The sequence below is a fragment of the Mauremys mutica genome, unplaced genomic scaffold (genome assembly GCF_020497125.1).
Source record: "Mauremys mutica isolate MM-2020 ecotype Southern unplaced genomic scaffold, ASM2049712v1 Super-Scaffold_100274, whole genome shotgun sequence".
Taxonomy (NCBI): Eukaryota; Metazoa; Chordata; order Testudines; family Geoemydidae; genus Mauremys; species Mauremys mutica.
In genome coordinates, this window is record NW_025423301.1 from 27,262 (window position 1) to 46,616 (window position 19,355).

Here is a 19,355-nt window from a genome sequence, read left to right on the forward strand (position 1 = left end):
TTGTCTGACCCCTCCTCTCGGTGCTGGCACTCTAGAACCCTGGTCTCCTAGCAACGCAGCGCTAGAGCCCCCCGGCCTCCAGGGCAGCCAGGCTGGTGGGCATGATCCCGGGTTGCCTTGGCAACAAGGATCTAGAACTTCAGCCTCCTTGGCAACACAGCTCTAGAACCCAGGCCTTGCTGGTAACCGGGTCCCCTGGTGACGTAGCTCCGGGACCCCGGTCTCCTTAGTAACGGGGTCCCTCTGGTGACGTAGCTGCGGGACCCCGGTCTCCTTGGTAACGGGGTACCACCAGTGAGGTAGCTCCGGGACCCCGATCTCCTTAGTAACGGGGTCCCTCTGGTGACGTAGCTGCAACACCCAGGTCTCCTTGGTAACGGGGTCCCCGCGGTGACGTAGCTCCAGGACCCCGGTCTCCTTGGCAACGGGGTACCACCAGTGACGTAGCTCCGGGACCCCGGTTTCCCCCTCCCCTTGTCTCGGCCCGGCGCTGAGCGTCCGCCGGCCACAGCCGCTGCCCGGGCTCCCGTGCGGCGCGCGCTGCCTGGGGAGTCGCCCGCTGATTGGCCGAGCCGGGACGGGTGGGCGCGGTCGCTGCTCCCCATTGGCTCTGGCCTGGGCGTCCGCTCCCTGATTGGCCGGGACCGCGGAGTCACGTGAGGAGCGGGCCGGCGGGCGACTGCTGATTGGCCGAACTTGACAGGAGAGGGGTGGGGCCGGAGCGCGAGCGCCATAAACTGTAGCCAGAAGGGAGGGGCGCGCGCCCATGCGCAATGGGGCAGGAGCCAGGCGGGGAAGGAGCAGGGAGAGAAGGGGCGGGGCGGGGCGGGGCTCAGGTGAGGGTCTGAGAGGGGCGGGGCTGAGAGGGGCGGAGCTCAGGGAGGGGAGGGGCCCACTTGGGAGGAGGGGCTAGAAGGGAAGGAACTGAGAGGAGAGGGGTGGGGCCCAGGTGAGAGGCGGGGCTCAGGGAGGGGAGGGGCCCAGGTGAGGGGCAGGGCGGGGCTCAGGGAAGGGAGGGGCCCAGGTGAGGGGCGGGGCTCAGGCAAAGGGCGGGGCGGGGCTCAGGGAAGGGAGGGGCCCAGGTGAGGGGCAGGGCTCAGGCCCTTTTTTTTTGCAGGGGGGGAGGGTGTTACAGGAACCCACCCCTCAGCAAAGGATACGGGGGGGGTCATTGGGGAGCAGCTGGGCTGGGCTGGGGGAGCAGCAGGGGCCCCCTGGCACCGAGCCAGCGCCCAGGCACAGCCTGCAGGGAGCCCTTAGCTCAGGCGTCTCCCCCACCCCCCAGTGGCTAACTTGGGGAGTGGGGCAGCCCCACCTTCCTTCATGGCGAGACCAGCCGGGCGACGCTCAGCCCGTGACATGGGGGGGCCTGGCCTAACATGGGCCCTGCCCCTGCTGGGCAGCATGGGTGGGGGCGGGAGATGGGGTGTGGCCCAACCGCTGGGGGGCACAAGGGGTCAAGGCAACAGCAGGGGGCCAACCGTTAAGAAACATGAATAATTAACAGCACCTGCTAATGGGGGTGCGTGTGCATGTGTGTGTGTATGGGTGTGTGTGCGCACGCCCGTGTGCAAAATCCACAGGATTTCCCCCCACACACAAACAAAAGTATGTGGGAGCCAGGACTCCTGGGTTCCCTCCCTGGCTCGGGGAGGGGAGTGTGGGCCGGTGGTTAGAGCAGGGGGGTGGGAGCCAGGACTCCTGGGTTCTCTCTCTGGCTCTGGCAGGGGAGTGGGGTCTAGTGGTTAGAGCTGGGGAGGGAAGGAGCCAGGAGCCAGCTACAGGAACGTGTTTGTGTTTAATTCAAATGATCTTTATTCCACATCCATGAAAACCAGCTGCCAGACGGGGAGCAGCTCCCCCAGCCCCCCATCAGGGCGGCCCCTCCTCATCCTCAGCGCTGCCTTCCTCTCCTGGCGGCGTCTCCTCCTCCTCCTCCCGCAGCAGGGCCGTGCTGAGGCTCTGCAGGTCGTCCAGCACCGCGGCCAGGGTCTCTGGGGGGAGATCGTAGCAGGTGAGGGGGTGGGGGGCATAGCCCCGCCTGGGTGGGGATCCTGGCAGGGGGGAGGGGAAGGCAGGGGGGCCACAGCCCAGGTGGGGCAGGGGGATCCTAGCAGGGAAACTCTAGGGGGGCCACAGCCCAGGCTGGAGGGACTCGGGTGGGGGGCCCCTGGGTGGGCCATGGCCCGGGTGGTGGTGGGGGGATGGGAGCGCTCTGGGTGGGCCATGGCCCGGGTGGGGGTGGGGATGGGAGCACTCTGGGTGGGATCCCGGCGGGGGGCTGGAGGCAGGTCGGTACCTTTGGAGGGAGGCCGGGCTCCCCCTTTCCCCGGCGGTGGCTGCTGGCCGGGCCCTACTGGCTCCCACCGGGCCACCAGCCGGTTCCGCTTGTACTGGGCCAGGAGCCCCTCCTGCCGCAGCGTGGCCTGGGGGGAGAGGCGGGGTTAGGAAGGGGGGCGCACGCGGCTCCCGGGGGAGCCCAGGCCTGGGACACGGGCTGCAGCCAGGCACTGCGGGGCTCCGGCAGCGGCACCCCCCAAGCCAGCACCTACCAGCAGCAGGTTCTTGTCTCTCTCCAGTGCCTGGAGCCGCGTGCCCAGCCGGCCCGTCTCCTCCCGCTTGGCTTCCTCCTGCAGCCGCGCCAACTCCTGGCTCCTGGCTCTGTCCCGGGCCGCCTGGCGCTCGGCCTGGCGCAGGGCCACCACTGCGGGGAGAGGGCGGGTGAGGGGGTTGCGGGGGAGCCGGGGGCTCGGCAAGCTGGGGGCTCTGCTGGCTGGGGGGGGCGTCTCTCACCAGCCTTCGTGTGCTCCCTTCGGGCCTCGCCGAGCCGCTGCTCCAGCTCCGAGAGATCCCGCCGCAGCCGCGTCTCCACCTCCGTCACCTTCTCCTGGAGGGCTGGGGGGCAATGAGGGGGGAGGGCTGACTGCCAGGGGAGAGCGCCCCCTGCTGCTCCCCGCCAGGTCCCCCCCACTGACCCTCACCGCCCCCCTGCTGCTGCCCGCTCGGTCCCTGGTGCCCCCCTCTGACTCTCGCCGCCCCCAGCCCTGCTCCCCACAGCCCAGCACCCACCCCTGCTCCCCAATACCCCCTGCCACTCACCCCCCCCAGCCGGCTCCCCACAGCCCAGTGCCCCCCGCCGAGCCCCCACCCCGCTCTGCATGGCATTCCCTGCTGCTCCCTGCAGCCTGGCACCCCTGCCAAACCCCCACCCCGCTCCCTGGCACCCGCCCCCCCGAGCTCCCACTCCAATCCCTAAAGCCCCCCACTGAGCCCTCGCACTGCAGCCCCCCACCGAGCCCCTGCTCCGCTCCCTGCAGCCTGGTGCCCTCCCCCCGCAGCATGGCCCCCCATGCTGACCCCTGCCCCACTCTCCGCAGCATGGTGCCCCGCCCTGCAGTATGGCACCCCCCTGACCTCTGCCCTGCTTCCCGTAGCATGGCACCCCCCGCTGATCCTCTCCCCTCAGCATGGCACCTCAAGCTGACCCCCATCCCCCCGCCTGAAGCACCCCCCCAGCCCTCCCCACCCCGTACCTCTCTCATAGTCATGCCGCAGCCCAGCCAGTTCCCGTCTCAGCCCCTCGGCCTCCTCCAGGCTCTCCCGCAGCTCCCGCTGCGCCCCCTCCAGCTGCCCCTGCTGCTGCCGCCGCTCCCGCTCCGCCTCCTCCTTCTGCTCCAGCGCCCCCTGCAGGCTCCACGTTGCCTCCCGCAGCTCCCGCTCCGCTGCGACAGGACGGGTTTGTTATTGACCTGCCGGGACCTTGGGCCTCCTCCCTGCACTTCCAGCTGTGGCCAGTAGGGGCCGCACCCCAGCCAGCGGTGGGGAAAGACTGTCAGGTGTGGTTCCCCCTGTGCCACCGGGGGCACCGTCGAGCTCGACCCGGCCCACGTACCTTTCTCCCGGGCTTCGGCCACCTGCTGCTCGAGGATCTGGGCCCCCTTCTTCAGCTCGGCCACCAGACGGTCCCGCTCCTGGTGCAGCAGGGCCAGCTCGGCCCGGAGAGCCTCGTGGGACAGGCTGGGAGGGAAGGGGGGAGCGAGGGAGTCAGATGGCCCCCGCAGGAGTCCTGGCTCCCAGCCCCCCCTGCTCTAACCAGTGGACCCCACTCCCCTCCCAAAGCTGGGGATGGAACCCAGGAGTCCTGGCTCCCAGCTGCCCCTGCTCTAACCAGTGGACCCCACTCCCCTCCCAGAGCCAGGGATGGAACCCAGGAGTCCTGGCTCCCAGCCCCCTGCTGCTCTAACCACTAGACCGCACTCCCTCATGGTGCCCCTACAAGCGCTGTGCCATCGGCTGGTTCCCGTCCCCAGGGTGGGGTGGGGCTGGACAGGACTCACCCGTCGTTCTCTGACCCAGCGGCCTTGGGCTGCTCGTCTCTCTGCAGTCGAGCCAGGGCCACTTTACGAGACACCAGCCCTGCAACGGCACAGATGTAGAGCTATGGCCCAGAGATGCAGCCACCTCTGGGGTGGGGCGGCTGGGAACAGCCCCACAGGGATGCTGCAGGGGATGGCCCATCTGGCGCTGAAATGCAGCCAGCTCTGGGGCAGGGTGGCTGGCAACAGCCGCACAGTGACTCCGCTCAAAAGTTTGGGACAAGAAGTGAAGGGGGATCATGTACCCCGTTGAGACCCACAGAAGATATGATCCGGGACACTGGGCTGGATGGGCCCGTAGGTCTGCCCTGGGGCAGGCAGGATACCGGGGTAGATGGGCCCAGTCAGTCGGATTCAGTGCTCCGGTTCGTCCCTCTCACCTTGGATGGTGTCGACTCTCTTGGCGGCGAAGGTGACTCGGTTTCCCAGCCCCGCCAGGTTCAATGCAGCTGCCTTCAACTCCGCCTCCTGCCCCCCAACCTGCTGGTGGAGCCTGTGGTCAGGACGAGACTGAGGGTCAGAGGGCATGACCTCCACACCCCGACCAATCACACACCTCACGTCCTACATGCCGGGCCTGCGACCCCAGAACTGGAGGATGAGGGGACAGATGGGGTCATGACCTTAATCACGCCAGCCCCAGGGGCTGATGGTCCACAGATGCCAAAACACTGCAGCAAAGGATTCTGGGTAGCGGGGGTGTGGCGGGAGCCGCTGATTATAAGTTCATGCTAATGGAGGGACAAGATCAGAGCCAGAGATCCTGGGTGGGGCCAGATCGGAGCTGGCGCCCCCTAGAGAGGAAAGGGCTCTAGTCCCCAGGGCCCCCGTGTTTGTCTGTAGAGCGCCCCCGAGAGGTACCTGCTCACGATCTCCACAAGACCCTGCAAGGAGCCCTCGGCTGCTTCCGCCCGGCGCTGGAGACGCTGCCCTGAGTCCTCCTGGTGAGACAGCTCGGCCCGGAGCCTCTGTAAGGGAGCAGAGTGCCAGTCCCAGCCAGTGCCTGCCCCGGATGCCATCCCCTGCCCCCCTGAGCCAGTCAGTGCCCCACCCCCCAGGTGCCATCCCCTGCCCCCCTGAGCCAGTCAGTGCCTGCCCCGGGTGCCATCCCCTGCCCCCCTGAGCCAGCCAGTGCCTGCCCCGGGGCTGGATGGGAGGTGGTGCCCCCTAGATGGGACAAGCCCCATTCCCCACCCTCCTGAGCCAGTCAGTGCCTGCCCTGGGGCTGGATGGGAGCCGGTGCCCCCTAGATGGGACAGGCCCCATTCTCCACCCTCCTGAGCCAGCCAGCACCTGCCCCGGGGCTGGATGGGAGGTGGTGCCCCATAGAGGGGACAGGCCCCTGCCCCATTCCCCGCCCCCCTGAACCAGCCAGTGCCTGCCCTGGGGCCGGATGGCAGCCAGTGCCCCCTAGAGGGGAAAGGCCCCGTGCCCCATTCCCCGCCCCCTTGAGCCAGGATCAAACCTTGTTGTTCACTCGTTCCATATCGGCCTCAGCTGCCTTGTCCTGAAGACTGTGAAGCAGCAGCGCCACCTTCTGGTCCCTCGACTCCACTTCACCCTGCAGCTCTGAGACCTAGACAGAGAGTGGGGGATAGAGCTACTCCGGGGCGGATTCTGCGCACCTGCGGACGTGCCCAATCCCTTGGTCTCGCACAATTTTGTAGTTTCCCGCATAACAAACGTTTTGCCTAAGAAGTGCTGCGGTTCCGTCTGTTGCCCACCAGAGGGCGCTGTGGCACCAGAACAGCCGGCGGCTTTCCTGGGACTTTGGAAGTGGAAGGCAGCTGGGCGAAAGTGCCCATGAAATGGTTGAGTTCATGATTGTAAGGAATGGTAGGAGGGAGAACAGCGCAATACAGACAATGGATTTCAAGATGGCAGATTTCAGCAAACTCAGGGAGTTGCTAGGTAAGATCCCACGGGAAGCAAGTCTAAGGGGAAAAACAATTGAAGACAGTTGGCAGTTTTTCAAAGACGGGAGGTCTGGCAAGAGACCCCCCTGGCTTACCCAGGAGACCTTCAATGATCTCAAACTCTGAAAAGAGTCCTACAAAAAGTGGAAACTTGGTCAAATTACAAAGGCTGAATATAAACAAATAGCACAAGTCTGTAGGGACAAAATTAGAAAGGCCGAGGCACAAAACGAGATCAAACTAGCTAGAGAGATCAAGGATAACAAGAAAACATTCTACAAATATATTAGAGGCAAGAGGAGACCAAGGACAGGGCAGGCCCGTTACTCAAGGGGGAAAGACGACAGCAGAAAATGTGGAAATGGCCAAGGTGCCCTATGACGTCTTTGTTTTGGTTTTCACCGAGAAGGTTGGTGGTGACTGGACACTAACATAGTGAATGTCAGTGAAAACGGGGTAGGATCAGGGGCTAAAATAGGGAAAGAACAAGTTAAAAATTACTTAGAGAAATTAGATGCCTTCAAGTCACCAGGGCCTGATGAAATGCCTCCTACTCCAGGAGCTGACTGAGGAGATATCTGAGCCACTAGCGATTATCATTGACAAGTCATGGAAGACAAGAGAAATTCCAGAAGACTGGAAAAGGGCAAATCTAGTGCCCATCTATGAAAAGAGAAGTAAGGACAACCCGGGGAATTACAGCTTAACTCTGTACCCGGAAAGATAATGGAGCAACTAACTAAGCAACCAATTTGCAAACACCTAGAAGATAGTAAGGTGATAAGTCACAGTCAGCCTGGGTTTGTCAAGAACAAATCGTGTCAAACCAACCTGATGGCTTGTTACCCTGTCAAAGAAAGTTTGTGGATGGGGGCAAGTGGTAGACAGGGAATATCATTAGTAAGGCTTTTGATATGGTCTCGCAGGACCTTCTCATACACAAACTACAGAAATGCAACCTAGATGGAGCTACTAATAATGTGGGTGCAGAACTAGTTGGAAAACTGCTCCCAGAGAGGAGTTCGCAGTGGTTCAGTCAGGCTGGAAGGGCATCACGAGTGGGGTCCGCAGGGTTCAGCTCTGGGTCCGGTTCTGTTCAATGTCTTCATCAACGATTTAGCTCATGGCACACAGAGCACACTTATACAGTTTGCAGATGATACCAAGCTGGGAGAGGTTGCAAGTGCTTTGGAGGACAGGATAAGAATTCAAAATGATCTGGACAAACTGGAGAAATAGTCTGAGGAAAATAGGATGAAGTTTAATAAGGACAAATGCAAAGTGCTCCAAGTAGGAAGGAACAACCAGTTGCACACATACACAATGGGCAATGACTGCCTAGGAAGGGGCACTGCGGAAAGGGATCTGGGGTCATAGTGGATCACATGCTAAATATGAGTCAACAGTGTAACACTGCTGCAAAAAAAGCAAACATCCTTCTGGGATGTATTAGCAGGAGTGTTGTAAGCAAGACACGAGAAGTAATTCTCCCGCTCTGCTCCGCAGTGATTAGGCCTCAGCTGGAGGATTGTGTCCAGTTCTGGGCACCACATTTCAGGAAGAATGTGGACAAATTGCAGAACGTCCAGAGAAGAGCAACAAAAATGATGAAAGGTCTAGAAAACATGAGCTATGGGAAGATTGAAAACACTGGGTGTGTTTAGTCTGGAGAAGAGAAGCCTGAGAAGGGACATGAGAACAGTTTTCAAGTATGTAAAGGGTTACAAGGAGGAGGGAGAAGAATTGTTCTTCTTAACCTCTGATGACAGGACAAGAAGCAATGAGCTCAAATTGCAGCAAGGGAGGTTTAGGTTGGACATTAGGAAAAACTGTCAGGGTGGTTAAGCACTGGACTAAATTGCCGAGGGAGGTTGTGGAATCTCCATCATTGGGGATTGTTAAGAGCAGGTTGGACAAACGCCTGTCAAGGATGGTCTATAATACTTGGTCCTGCCCTGAGGGCAGGGACGGGACTAGGTGACATCTCGAGGTCCCTTCCAGTCCTATGATTCTATGTTGCGTCCTAGCGCCACTGCGCCCTCTGGTGGGCAAAGGCGGAACTGCAGCGCTTCTTAGGCAAAATGTATTTTATGAGGGAAAATACAGAAGTCAATGCCCAGTTCTGCAGAATCCCCCCCAGGTGGAGTTAACCACAGCACCCTGCCCGCAGAGCCAGGTCAGGACAGAGCGGGCACACAGGGCTGCTGGGTGTCACACACTGGGGTTCAGAATGGCTAGTGGGGGGAAAAGCGTTGAGCTTGGGGACAGGGGGATGCGGGTGCAGGGACACAGGCAGATGTGCCTGACTGAATGGGAGAGGCTTGGGGTCAGCCAAGGTCTGCATGGGGGAGGCTTCCCAACTCCCTAACCATCCCCCCCGCCCCCCAAAAAACCTTCCACCCACACCCAACACCCTCCAGGCTCCTTCCCTCTCCCTCAGCTCCTCCGTTACCCCTGACTCCCCCAAGCCCTTGCCCTGCTTCTCACGGGTGCAGGACATACAGCTCTGTAGTGTCATTTAGATGAATTACACAAAGTTGCGTATTAATACACCTCGTAAGGAATCTATTTGTCAAAAAATATTACCAGCATCTTTTTTTGTTAGGTCTGTACTGTTACAGACATACTCGCTGACAGTTTGAAATAAATCACCAAAATAACTGTAACTGGCATGATTCTATTGTGTTATTTTGACAAATCAAATATGCAGAAGTTTGGCGAGTTTTCAAATATTGTGTGCAGAATTTTAATTTTTTTGGCACAGAATTCCCCCAGTACAGAACCCAGGAGTCCGGGCTCCCAGCACTAGACCCCGCTCCCCTCCAGCAGGCCCTCACCTTCCTCTGGAGCAGGTTGGTGGCGTCCGCGTGGCCGAGCTCCTGGGATCTGAGCTGCACCATGAGGGCAAAGACCTTCTCCCGCCAGCAGCTCAGCAGGGACTGGCTCTTCTGGGCCGGCTCGGGCTGCAGGGGGTCACAGGGCTGGAGGGAGACACTGGGTCAACACCAGGCTACAGCGCAGCCCCCCGCAGCACAGCGCCCCTTAGAGCTGCCCTGGGGAACTGGGCCAGCCCTGGGTGCCCGGGGAGAGCGACCCCTGCTGGGCTCCCTGCAGCACAGCGCCCTCTAGAGCCGCCCTGGGGAACTGGGCCAGCCCTGGGTGCCCGGGGAGAGCGACCCCTGCTGGGCTCCCTGCAGCACAGCGCCCTCTAGAGCCGCCCTGGGGAACTGGGCCAGCCCTGGGTGCCCGGGGAGAGCGACCCCTGCTGGGCTCCCTGCAGCACAGCGCCCCCTAGAGCCGCCCTGGGGAACTGGGCCAGCCCTGGGTGCCAGGGGAAAGCGACTTAGTGGTGCCAGGGGGCCGTTATCTTCCTGGTCAGCTCCAGCTCCTGCAGGGCCAGGATGTCGCTGAGCGAGGCCAGTCTGAGCTGCAGCAGCTCCGCCGTCGTCCTCAGGGCGTCGCGCTCCCCTTCTAGGCACTGGGGGTAAGGGGAGGGTGTGAGCGCCCCCTGCTGAGGGGATCAGTCTTGTCCCGGTGTGTGCCAGCACCCCCTGCTGGGGGGATCAGTCCTGTCCGCCCCACCAATGTGCATCAGCACCCCCTGCTGAGAGGGGATCAGTCCTGTCTCCCCCCCATGTGTGTCAGCACCCCCTGCTGAGAGGGGATCAGTCCTGTCCCCCCCATGTGTGCCAGCACCCCCTGCTGAGAGGGGATCAGTCCTGCCTCCTGCAGGATGCAACAGGAACTGCCCGTGTGTAGCTCATCCCTCCAGGGCCGCCCCCCTCCTCACCTGCATCTGGCCGAGCAGCTGCTGCCTCTCGGGGCCCAGCCCGCTCCCCTGCTCCCCCACGTAGGTCCGCAGCTGCTGCAGCAGGGCCTGCTGGCAGGCCAGCTCCACCTGGGCCGTGCTGCGGGGGGAGAAAGCAGGGGGTTGACACATGAGGATGGGGGCTTCCTGCCTCCAGGGGGTGCCATCCCGTGGCCGTTCCTACCTGAGCTGCTCCAGCAGGCTCTGGTGCTCCCGTCCCCTCGCCTCCAGCTCCTGCTCCAGTTGCAGGGCCCGCTGCCGCAGGGAGCCGACTTCAGCCCCATAGGCCTGGCAGAGACGGGAGAGCTGGGGGGAGAGAGGGGACCTGGGTGGGAAGAGAACCCAGGAGTCCTGGCTCCCTGCCCCGCCTGCTCTAACCCACCAAACCCCACTCCCCGCCCAGAGCCAGGGATAGAATCCAGGAGTCCTGGCTCCCAGCCCCCCCTGCTCTAACCCACCAGACCCCACTCCCCTCCCAGAGCTGGGATAGAACCCAGGAGTCCTGGCTCCCAGCCCCCAACTCACCTCAGCCTGGTGCTCCGCCAGCGCCCCCTGCAGATGCTCTGTCGCCCTCTGGGTCTGGGCCTTCCCTTCCTCCAGCGCCGCCTGCAGCTCCCCCCGTGCCACCACCAGCTCCTGCTGATGCTGCTCAGCGGCCACCTCCAGCTCCGCCCTCAGGGCGTCAGCTTCTGCTTGGCCACGCCTCCTCTGCTCCTCTAGCTCCGCCCTCAAGGCATTCGTTTCTGCTTGGCCACACCTCCTCAGCTCTTCCAACTCCGCCTTCAGGGCAGTAACTTCTGCCTGGCCACGCCTCTTCTGCTCCTCTAGCTCCGCCCTCAGGGCCTCACCCTCAGCCTGGCTCCTCCCCCTCAGCTGCTCCAGCTCCCCCTGCAGGCAGGCCACAGTGCTCTCCCTGGCGGCCACTGTGGCCTCCTGCTGGAGGGCGGCAGCTCGGAGCCCAGCTAGCTCCGCCTCCAGCCGCTGGATCTCGTGGAGCTGGTGGGAAATGAGCTCGGCCTGCTGGGCTATGGCCAGGGCGTGACGGGCAGCTTGGGGCTCCGCCTCCCTGTCCAGGGACCTGCAGGGGAGGGAGACATGGACGTGGGGCCTTTCACCTCTCGGGGACTGGCTCTGATCCTGCTGCCGGAGGGCAGGGGAGAGACTGGCTGGCTCAGGGGGGCAGGGAATGGGATGCAGCCTTTTACCTGGTCCTGGCTCCAGGTTCCTCCGTCTCCGCTCCTGGGTGCCCTGGCGCCCCCTGCTGTCCATCTGTGCAGCTCATCTCTGAGGCGCTGGTTCTCCTGCCTCAGCTCTTTGAGCTCCTGGGGCTGCCAACAGGGCGGCCCGGCACTCCAGGACACCGCTCCAGAAGCAGCCAGGGGCGGCGCCGACCGGCTCTGGAAATGGGAGGGAGGGATCAGCCCCCTAGGACCTATGGGAGAAATGACATGGAATGGGACCCAGGCGTCCGGGATGGCAATGCATGGGGCTCATCCCTAGGGTGCTGAAGATGGGGAATGGGACCCAGGCGTCCGGGATGGCAATGCATGGGGCTCGCCCCTAGGGTGCTGAAGATGGGGAATGGGACCCAGGCGTCCGGGATGGCAATGCATGGGGCTCGCCCCTATGGGGAGGAAGACCAGGATGGGGAATGGGACCCAGGCGTCCAGGATGGCAATGCACGGGGTTCATCCCTAAGGTGCTGGAGATGGGGAATGGGACCCAGGCGTCCGGGATGGCAAAGCATGGGGCTCGCCCCTAGGGTGCTGAAGATGGGGAATGGGACCCAGGCATCCGGATTGGCAATGCATGGGGTTCGTCCCTAAGGTGCTGGAGATGGGGAATGGGACCCAGGCATCCGGGACGGCAGCGCGTGGTGCTGAGCTGAGGGGACTCTCAGAGCTGTGGATGTTATCGGGGGGTCTGGGGGCTCCGAAAGTGGCCGGTGGGTCCAGGTGACCTCTGGACTCTTCCCTCTTGTCCATTGTCCCGGGGGCGGCCGGACGACTCCCCGTTCCTAGAGGGGAACAGACCAGCTTGTCTTTCTGCCCCAGCCACGTGCCCAGCGGGCGGCTGCCGCAGCCTGGGGACTTATGATCGACCCTACAAAAACATCGCGAGCTGCTCCTTCCCCCATTCCCGTCCTACACTCGTCCCCCACAGCCCCCCCGGTGCGGGGCACGCCGGGAGTCTGGTTCTCCCCCCGCGCGCGCGGGGCACGCCGGGAGTCCGGTTCCCCCCCCCCACGCGCGGGGCACGCCGGGAGTCTGGCTCCCCCCCCCCCCGCGCGGGGCACGCCGGGAGTCTGGTCCCCCCCCCGAGCGGGGCACGCCGGGAGTCCGGCCCCCCCCCCCCCCCGCGCGGGGCACGCCGGGAGTCTGGCTCCCCCCCCCCCGCGCGGGGCATGCCGGGAGTCTGGTTCCACCCTACGCGCGGGGCACGCCGGGAGTCTGGTTCCACCCTATGCGCGGGGCACGCCGGGAGTCTGGTCCCGGGTCCCCACCTGTCCGCACCCGGCTCACTCCAGCTCCCCCCTCCGGCCTGCGGGGAAACCTCGCGAGTCCAACAGCCTCCCCTCGCGCCACGGGCCCGCGGAAACCCGAACGAGCCAATCAGCGGGCAGAGGGGCGGGGTCATAGCGAGGCACGTCCCTTTCCCCTAACTAACCAATCCGCGTCGAGGGGAGGAGTCAGCGGGGGGACATACGCACTCAGGCATCAGTGACCAATCAACGGGGAGAATGGGAGCCAGCGTCTCCGCCCCCAGGCAGTGATGACCAATCACAGCTGTAGGAGGCCAGAGCGGGGAGGATTGAGGGGCGCTGGAGGCCGGGCTCTCCGCGCTGCCTGTATGTGCTAGTAGTGCTTAGCTGCATTGCCCCATTGGGTTTGTCTACATGGAGACCCGCTCCGGATTCATTAAACCAGATTAATCCTCTATGTGGATGCCCTTAATGCAGAGGGAATGGTTTATTCCAGTTTAGTTTAATTCTATGTTCATTTCCGCTCAGAGTTAAACTAAAATGGAATAGTATCAGAGGGGTAGCCGTGTTAGTCTGGTTCTGTAGAAGCAGCAAAGAATCCTGTGGCACCTTATAGACTAACAGACGTTTTGCAGCATGAGCTTTCGTGGGTGCATACCCACTTCTTCAGATGCAAGAAATGGAATAGGGTAAGGATGTCCACATGGGTGGCTGGGTGGGGGTTTAATCTGGTTTAACTAATCCAGTTTCAGCAGAGAATCCGACATGCAACGCAGTCCCTGGCTCCCTGGAGGTGCTGTGCTGTATCCAAAGCAGATGAAACACCGCATGGAGGAGCCCTTCAAGCAGTACAAGGACGAGTGGATTTCTAGCTGCGCTGCATTTCTGCTGCGATTCTTCCCTGCCGTTCTCTCTGTGGGGCCGACTCAATAAAGCTCTGCTTGCAGTGAACCCAGGTGTCCGGTGATTCTTCCCCCTGCACCTCAGCTGGTTCAAAACTGTCACAGCCCCTCTGCAGACCCACCAGCCGGCCGGGCTCGGGGTGAGGCCATAACCAGCGCCTGCTGAAGTGGATTCACTCCTGTTAGCTTGTGATGCCCTCTGGTGTCTAAACCATCCCCTCTGGTTGCTCCTCCCTTAAACCTCATCCCCCAGGGGGCTCATGGCCCACGGAGACCCAGCTTCAAACCCTCCCCTGGCCCAGATCCAGACCCCTGAGGGGTTCGTCCTTGTAGGCTGGAGGCCTGTGTGTCTCCCCGCCAGAGCAGGGGCAGCCTGGATGGGGCACAGTGTCCCCCTCCTGCTGCACACCCAGCCCCCTTGCCCCATGGGGGGGGTCACTTTCCACGGCCCACTCAGTCCTTGGCTGCTCTGGGGGGCTGCCAGCCAAGGGGCCCGGTTCTGGTCAGCGCCCTCGGCTGGTAGAGTTTGAGTCGTACGGGTGCTGCCTTCCATGGAGCCAGCCCAGCGCCACTTCACATGGGAGACAACCAGTGACCAGACCCAGCAGCACCAACCTGGGCTGGATGGGAGCCGGCGCCCCGCAGAGGGGAAAGGCCCCTGCCCCATTCCCTGCCCCCCTGAGCCAGCCAGTCCCTGCCCTGGGGCCAGATGGGAGCCGGCGCCCCGAGGGGACAGGCCCCATGTCCCATTCTCTAAAACCAGTAAAAGCCCAGGACACACAACAGAACTCTCTACCCACGTAACACAAAGCCAGACGGTCTAGATGGTGCTTGGTCCTGTCATGATTCTGTGCTTCTGATTTGTTTTCTCCTGCCTGTTACCCCGGCCTCTGGCCCTGCAGCCGGCAGGAAGCTCAGACACACGCCGGAGCATCTTGCCTAGCTGCAGCCGACCTCTCTTCTGGGCAGATCCCGCTTTGCGGGGCCAACTCTGCCTCAGGCTCCTAGCTCATCGTGGCAGGAGAGATCCTAGCGCCCGCTCACGGGAATAAGAGAAATTAAGGTTCCCACTGTATAGACAGAACTGCCCGAAGGTCAGGGGGCTCCGTTATTGTCATTAAAGCAGCTTTTATTTTGCAGTAAAAAGAGTTTAACTCATTAACAGCCGTGCACTAGTGCATGGGACACAAACCTGTACCACACCAGGAAAATGGCGGGGGGGCAGCAGGAGAGGAGCAAGATGTTTATTATCAAGGGAAGGAAACAGCCTTAGGAAAAGCCCCCCCCCCTGAACTTGAACTTTCCAACTTCTTTGCATAGCAGGCCCGAGTTCCCAGGCTTAGCACTGTGCTGAGTTCCAGTTCCTTTGGGCATTAGCAGGACACCCCCCCAGGTGCAGATCTACACAGGGGATGGGGCTTGTTCATCCAGCCGGGCTGCAGAGATGGAGGGTGCCAGAGTGTGGCTGGGCTCCGGCAGCTACTGTCAAACTGCCCCCTGGGGCTCTGGCCCCACAACGACGCCAGGTCAAGAGTGCCCGGCCTACGAGTTAAACCTGGCAGGCAATGGGTGGGTGTGTGGGTGTAAACTGCTGACCCCACCAACTGCCCCGGGATCAGAGAGCCAAGCTCGGTTGTTTCCGTCTTGGGCATCATGACTAATAAGACCGGTTCTGCAGAGCAAATCCTGTCCTCACTGATCCCCATGCAGCCCACATCCCCTCCCTATCCCACCTCCAGTAACCTCTGCCCCACCCCCCAACGGCCCCCATGTAGCCCCCATCCTGGCAACTCTTGCCCCTGCTCCCAGTCACCCCCTCACTCTAACCCACTGGACCCCACTCCTACAGCTGGGGATGGAACCCAGGAGTCCTGGCTCCCAGTCTCCCCTGCTCTAACCCACTAGACTCCACTCCCCTCCCAGAGCCGAGGAGAGAACCCAGGAGTCCTGGCTCCCAACTCCCTTCTTCTAACCACTAGATCAGAAAAATAAAACACCTAAGACTGAACCCAGGGCTATGTCAAATACTTCTCAGCAAATTGCTAAAACAATATTTCAGGCCTGGTCTACACTTGGACTTTAAGTCGAATTTAGCAGCGTTATTTCGAACTAACCGCTCAACCGTCCACACCAGGAAGCCATTTAATTCGAACTAGAGGGCTCTTTAGTTCGAATTTGGTACTCCACCCCGACAGGTGGAGTAACGCTAAATTCGACATGGCTAGCTCGAATTAGGCTAGGTGTGGATGCTAATCGAACTTAGTAGCTCCGGGAGCTATCCCACACTGCACCACTCTGTTGACGCTCTGGACAGCAGTCCGAGCTTCGATGCTCTGACCAGCCACACAGGAAACAACCCGGGAAAATTTGAATTCCTTTTCCTTTCTGGACAGTTAGAATCTCATTTTGTGGTTGGACATCGGGGCAAGCTCAGCAGCACCGGCAGCAATGCAGAGCTCTCCAGCAGAGGAGTCCGGGCAATCCAAGACTAGAAAGAGGGACCCGGCATAAACTGATCGGGAACTCTTCGATCTGATCGGTGTGTGGGGCGAGGAGTCTGTGCTTTCGGAGCTGCGCTCCAAAGCACGGAATGCAAAGACCTACGAGAAGGTCTCCCAAGCCATGATACAGAGAGAGGATACAGCCGGGATGCAACGCAGTTCCGCGTGAAAATCAAGGACCCCAGACAAGGCTACCAAAAAATCAAAGCGGCAAACGGACGCTACGGAGCCTGCCACCAGTGGCCCACAAGTGACCATGGATTCTGATGATGGGGCAGTGTCGACGGACAGTTCCTCGACGATGTTCACGGACGGGGAAGATGAGGAAGGGTTTGTGGAGGACGAGGCAGGCGACAGCGCTTACAACACTGGTTTCCCGGAGAGCCAGGATCTCTTCATCACCGTCACGGAGATCCCCTACCAACCCTCCCCGGCCATGAACCCGGATCCTGAATCAGGGGAAGGAGCAGTCGGTAAGTGCTTTAACCATGTTCACTTTTATTATTAATGTAACAGGAATCTTAAGTGTGTGAAAAGGAGGTCTCTCTATATATGGGGATAGAACAGAAATCCTCCAGGGAGATCTCCACGAAGATCTCCTGGGGTTACTCGAAAAGCATCAGCAGGAGGTTCCTGGGGAGAGCTGCCTTATTGGGTGCTCCGTGGTAGCACACTTTTCCGCACGAGGCTTTCATTAATTACTCATGGAGCACTGCCTCCCCGAGCACGGCTGCATCGGGCCCTGGTTCGTGCTAGCTTTCACGCAGCATGCGCTCTCTATCTCCTTCAGTGACCGTCCTCAGGGTGATCTCGCTCGGAGACTCCTGCATCTATTTAGGGTAATTACTGTAATTTTACGCCTGGTCCAAGGTATGTTTAAAAAATCTCCAGACAGACGGCATAGCAGAGACTCAGCACGCAGCTGCGTGACGAGCGTAACGGAAAGCCAAAGAATATCATGGACGCTCATGGAGGGAGGGGGGACTGAGGACGCAAGGTATCCCACAGTTCCTGCTGTCTCCGCTAAGCATTTGCATTCTTGGCTGAGCTCCAAATGCTTCTAGGGTCTAACACAGTGTCCGCGGTGGCTCAGGGCATAGCTCGGCAATTTACGCACACCCCCCCCACACCCAGAAGTGAAAGGGGAAACGGTCCTGTGTTGACTCTGTTAGATGTCACCGTATCCGTAATGAATGCTGCAGATACATGCGATGCTGCAGCACTGAACAACGACATCCTCACTCCCCCCCCCCGCCATGGGTGGCTGACGGTGCAGTATGACTGATATCCATCGTCATCATCAGCCCATTGGCACATGGGGCAGTGCAAAAGGACTGGTAACCATGCGTACTAGCATCGGTCAGGTCGATCAAGGGCGCCTGGCCCTAATTTTTCCTGGTAGATGGTGCAGTATGGCTGGTAACTGTCCTCATCATAGCAACAGGGGGCTGAGCTTCATCAGCCCCCACCCTTCATGTGTAAAGAAAAGATTCAATTGCCCCTGGACTAGCAGCAGGATGATGGTCTCCTTCATCCACAGTAATTAATGTCCTGCCTGGACTATCATTGCAGCTGGAGGCTTCCTTCCACTCATTTCTCACAAACAAGTCACTGTGTCTTATTCCTGCACTCTTTATGACTTAATCTCACAAGTGGTGGGACAATGGTATGGTAGCCCAGGAAGGCTGCGGGAAGGCCGGAATGAGCAGGTGGGGTTGTTTCAGGATCACCCACTGTGAATAGCATTCAGCTCAAAATTTATGTATTATCGGACACAGAGCAGCTGTGCTCTCTGGTTCTATGATACAGAGGTTCTCTAGTCCCTGGAGGGCTTAGGGTATTGTGGGGGCCCAGATACCTCCGTCCAGGCTGGAGGGGTCCCTGGGAGGCTTAGGGGGTTCATGAGAGAAACAGAAACCTACCTCCAGGTTGTAGTGGTCCCTAGTGGGCTTACGCTGTTTGTGGGGGGCCCAGATAGCTATGTCCAGGCTGGAGGGGTCCCGGGAGTCTCAGTGGGTTCGTGGGGAGTACAGTCTCCTACATCCAGGCTGGAGGGGGTCCCTTAGGGTTTCCTGGGGGGCACAGAAACCTACGTCCAGTCTGTAGGGGTCCCTGGGGGACTTAGGGGGTTTGCAGGAGGCAGATACCAAGGTCCAGGCTGTAGGGGTCTCTGTGGGGCTTACGAGGTGTTTTTGGGGTACATATATCTATGTCCCAGTTGGAGTGGTTCTGAGGCATTAGGGGGTTTGAGGGGCACAGGTACCAAAGTCCAGGTTGTAGGTGTCCCTGGGGGGCTTAGGGCGTTTGTGTGGGGCATAGCTTCCTAGGTCCAGGCTGTAGGGGTCCCAGTGTGAATAGGGGGTTCGTGGGGATCGCAGATATCTGCGTCCAGGCTGTAAGGGTCCCTGAGGGGCTTAGGCGGTCGTGGGGGGCAAAGGTACCTACGTCCAGGCTGTAGAGGTCCCTAGTGGGCTTACGCTGTTTGTGGGGGGCTATCCAGTTTATTGCACTGAGTGTTGCATGTACGATTACCTGCCCTGTGGGCGGGTGGGGTATGTGTGCATTCGGTGCAAGGAGCTCCTGGCCCTCAGAGACCATGTACAGACTTTGGAGGCCAGGGTGGCGGAACTGGAGGAGCTAAGAGAGGCAGAGAGGTATGTTGATGAGGCTTTCCGGGACACTGTAGAATTTTCCCACCTCCGCTCAGACAGCCCCTGTGCTGTTGAGGAAGAAGAACGGCCCAGGGAAGCAGAGCAGTCAATGGGAGCAGAGGGAAACTTTCCCATAGTTGGGACCCTCCTTCCAGATGGTGCTGGGGTTGCCTCTCGCACTGAGGTTGCCTCTCCAGGGGAGGGAACTCCAGTTTCTAGGAAAAGGCAGGTGTTAGTAATGGGAGATTCGATTATTAGAAATGTAGATAGCTGGGTCTGTGATGACCGGGAGAACCGTATGGTGACTTGCCTGCCTGGTGCGAAGGTTGCGGATCTCTCGAGGCATCTAGATAGACTTATGTGTAGTGCTGGGGAGGAGCCGGTGGTCGTGGTACATGGAGGTACCCATGACATAGGGAAGGGTAGGAGAGATGTCCTGGAAGCCAAATATAGGCTGCTAGGGAAGAGACTGAAATTCAGGACCTCTATGGTGGCATTCTCGGAAATGCTCCCAGTTCCACGCGCAGGGCCAGGTAGGCAGGCAGAGCTTGAGAGTCTCAACGCGTGGATGAGACGATGGTGTAGAGAGGAGGGGTTCACGTTCATTAGGAACTGGGGAAACTTACGACTGAAGAGTATAATGTAAGGGCCGGATCAGATGATAAACAGTCACATAAAAAAGAATCTGGCACATCAGAAAAAGGCAGGCTAATAAACAG